Below are 4,615 nucleotides of genomic sequence, written 5' to 3'. Positions count from 1 at the left end.
TTTCTTGAGCCACTAAGTTTTCTCTTATTTGGTACTGCAAGCACTTAAAGGTGACACAGAATTACGAAAGTTTACAATCACAGTTATCATAACCCTACACCGAAGAATTTCAGCCTTCAAAGATGTATGATCTAAGCCTTCACTACAAGAGCCATGTGGTAATCAGGGCACCTAAACCACCAAGTGCCATCAGGGCTTTGAGATGCAATGAAAATTACAAAGATGGTGGGAGGGTCGAAAGCCCTCTCCTCAGAGTGACACCTCGTGTGATAATCATGTCTTCAAACCACCTGACTCCTTGCATTTGCCCTGAATTTCGAGACCTGCCTAATTTCCAAATCTGCCCTGATTCGTAGGAAACCCAACTATTAGTAATAGACGACCTCACAGCTCATCACCTGAGCCGTGCAATAGTCCTGGATTCCCACTGTCGACCTTCACTCATGACCCAGCACGACACTATTTTAATTGCTACAGCCAATTGTATAAACGCAGCGTAATGTCTGACAGATTAACTCTGAGAAGTTATTTATATATACAGAACTACAATTTAAAAGGCAGTAGAAAACGACACATTTTTGTTCAGCCATAAACGAATGTTACACCTCCACTAAAAGCGTTGTTGTATGAGCAGTTAGGGGTTTTCGGGGATGCTCAAAATATTATATTTGTTGGCACGAGGAGTGATGCTATGGGTGTTCATTTTATGCAAAATTCTTTAAGCTGCCTATTTGTTTTATGGACTTTCCTAGATTTACAGTGTACTTTACAATATAAGGGGTTTAAAACAGCATCAAGAATATTAGTGACATGCAAAGAGGTTAACGATAAAAAACCACGTTACACAACAATGTGCACGATGCTAAGATTTTTCTCCAAACAGATATATCCAAAATGTTAAGAGGTATGTGATCTTCTGTGACGGTGAGCATAGAGATTGTTGAAGAAGCACGTTTCTAAAAAATGAAAAAAGTAAATACTAAGTCATATGTAAAATAATCTTCGTATGAACCATTGGGAAGTAACATACTAGTTGGATAGTCATACACAAGATACATTTGTTCACCGTTACGTTTTCCCCTTTAAGTTATGATCGACATAAGATTTATTTTACATAGTGACAGGACTCACTAACAATGACTTACTGTCCTAAAGTCATTGTTACTTTAGAATTTTGCTTTGTTAAAGTTCTTCACTAAAATAATCTGTGACACTAGTTAACAATGTCACAGTGATTTTTAAAATGGTAGGAAGACCTCATGAAGCGTGTTCTGTTGCCCTAGACCTTTATTATTATAATGGATCACATTCATGAAGGCATCATAACATTATAAACAACTGTCGTAAAGAACAGATTACACTATGTAACACGATGTACTATATCCTCGTTATGATACCTTTATTGTAGCACTGGCTGGTATTAATACAAAAAAAAAACCTGAAAATATACTGTGTAGTTTATTTTGAGAAGAAATCACTTAAGAGGCCAGTATTCCACTACACGGTCTTATAAGTCACCAAGGTGACTTCTAAAGGTTAAAAAGTCAAAAACAGTTTGTGACCTGAATCTGTCACTGATGTGACAAATGGTTTCAGGGTCATAAACCAGAAAAAAATATTTCAGAAACTAAGAATACTTTCTTTCCTCATTTACAAAGTAGCACTTACTTCTGTATAATGAAACACACGCTAATTTCGTGCAGGATGTATAATCAGAAAGTAACATCACGTGCTCACAGATTAACGTAAAAACAGATTGAAATTAGAAACGCGGTACCACAACCCTCTAACATTAGCAACAACCGCTGCTTCTAGTTTGCGAAACTGACAAGGGCAAATGCCAATCAAACAAATAACTTGTATTTAGATAACCCAGGTTCAGCGGGGAGTTTCTGAAAAAGAAATTATTATTTCAATGCCAAGTCACGCTTACAGCTTTGAACAAAGAGCCAAACATGGGCATGTTTCTCAAATGGATTTCACAGCATCAGTGCAAGAGCCGGAGGGGATGGCTTAGTTTTTTAAGCCTCAGATTTGAAATACCGAGACTCCCTGCAACTCCAGCGTTAAATCCTCTGTGGAACCACAGCTTCAAATGCTATCAGGAGAGACTCAACTCTTCATCCCTCTGAGACTGATAAATTGAAAGCCATGAAGTTTAGAGGAAATGGAGGGGGGCCTGTAGCCTGATGAACCCCCTCCCCTTCCCCACCCCGCACAGGAGATCTCTATTTGTAATATCACTTAAGGCTCCATTTCAGGCTGTCGCCTTGGTAAGACTTGAGGCTGATGTTTTTTGTTTTTTTGTTTTTTTTTTTTTTAATTTTTTTTTCAACGTTTTTTATTTATTTTTGGGACAGAGAGAGACAGAGCATGAACGGGGGAGGGGCAGAGAGAGAGGGAGACACAGAATCGGAAACAGGCTCCAGGCTCCGAGCCATCAGCCCAGAGCCTGACGCGGGGCTCGAACTCAAGGACCGCGAGATCGTGACCTGGCTGAAGTCGGACGCTTAACCGACTGCGCCACCCAGGCGCCCGAGGCTGATGTTTTAAGACATTCATAAATCTCACAGCCCTGCGATGGACCATGTTTATAAACATGTAAAGTTTAGACAGCTCAAAGTAGGTGGACAACTTTATTTTTAATTCCCATTTAAGATAGTTGAGGAAATTCTAAGTGCTTGCTTTAAAAGGCATTATACGTAGCTGGCCTACTCTTTATAATTCCTGTAGAAATTTCTGAATCTCAAATTGATTTCTTTTTGCTGCTTTGTACATTTCTGGACCACCCCCTCCCTGACATCATTTGATGGCTGCTGGCTAAATGCCAGTTAAACAAAAGAAATTGTATTTGGTCTGCATAGCACTCTACCTTCACTCACAAAACTTTAAGAACACTCACGTTCTCCGTGTTTCAGATAAAGAAAAATGGGTGCCCCGGGAAGATTAGATGGGTAAATCATGGCCAACAGGTTGTTGTCCTAGGTTTTAAAATCCATGTTTTGTGGGGTGCCTGGGTGGCTCAGTTGGTTAAGCGTCCAACTTCGGCTCAGGTCATGATCTCACAGTTCGTGGATTTGTGAGTTCGAGCCCCACCTCAGGCTCTGTGCTGACAGCTCAGAGCCTGGAGCCTGCTTCGGATTCTGTGTCTCCCTCTCTCTCTGCCCCTCCCCTGCTCACGCTCTGTCTCCTCTCTCTCTCTCAAAAATAAACAAACATTAAAAAAAAAAAAAAATTAAATCCACGTCTTGAGAATCTCCCTGAGATTCTATTCTATCTTACTGAATAAGGAAATAAGTTCTATTTAGGAACATAAACATCTTACCAAAAGAAAATCTTACCAAAGAAAATTATGTAATGCAGTCCACATTGTAATAAAAATAATCTATAACTAATTCTTTCCTCAGTAATGCTACCTATCTCTGCTGTTATGCATAATAAATGATTTAAGAGAATGAAAAATTGGACAGGATGCTGGGAAAGTCCTGGCACAATTTTTTTTTAAAGGTCCACTACCTACTTGATCAACAGACGTTTCATTTAGATTCATCTCAAACTAAAGCATAAGCCTCTAATTATATGAAAACCTACAAGTAACATGAGGGGCCTTCCAAGACTAAAACTCAAACTATTCTCAAATGTTAGTCAAAGAAAAATTAATACATTAGGAATGCAAATAGCCAGAGCATGTTACCACCTTTATGATAGAGCTGCAGATAGGACATTATGTTTAGGTTAACTGGATGGTGGACCCAATGGGTATTTTAATAGATGCTAAGAAGCCACCAAATAAGTCTGATTTCTTTGGGGTGGCATATTAATTATTTTAAATATAAAAATCCTTGGGGAAACTGACCTACTGAAATCTTTTCTCAGACATTCCCATTATAGTATAATTTAGCTGTGTTGCATTTCTCTGACAGGAATTGATTTCAAGTGGCAGAATTTTTTCAAATGGAAAAAAGGGCGGACTTAGTGGAGGTAACAAAGTTCGGGCTCTTTCAGCTAGAAGAAACACAAATGCCCTAAGAACAAAGGAGGAGTGACAGGCAGCAGTGGGCCGACTTCTCATGTATTATATTACACAATTTTATATTATATTACATATATATCATATATACCATGTATAATATATATTATATATACCATATATAATATATATTATATATTACATATTATATTATATATAATTATGTATAATATGTAATATATAATTATATATATTACATACATAACATTATATAATATATTATATATTATTATATAATATAATATATATTATGTATTATTATATAACATATTATATTACATAATTTTTTGCTGAAGTCTTGTCCTGGCTCCTGAGGTATCAAAAATACTAAGGCTCAGTTCGGGTGCTAATGAAAATTAATAAATGCATGATATATGTTTTCCTTGCTTTCTTATCCTGTTTCATCCCCTCTTTTAAATTTCACATTTACCCTGATTACACCAGCACAGATGACTTATTCCTCCTCCAAAACCACATAGCAGAGGGGCACCTGGGTGGCTCAGTTGGTAAAGTGTCTGATTTGGGCTCAGGTCATGATCTCACGGTTTGTGAGTTCCAGCCCCGTGTGGGGCTCTGTGCTGACAG

The sequence above is a fragment of the Panthera pardus genome, unplaced genomic scaffold (genome assembly GCF_024362965.1).
Source record: "Panthera pardus isolate Hobbes unplaced genomic scaffold, ASM2436296v1 HiC_scaffold_13, whole genome shotgun sequence".
NCBI classification, from domain to species: Eukaryota; Metazoa; Chordata; class Mammalia; order Carnivora; family Felidae; genus Panthera; species Panthera pardus.
The sequence above is the reverse complement of the archived record's forward strand: the minus strand, read 5'-3'. Positions refer to the sequence as shown.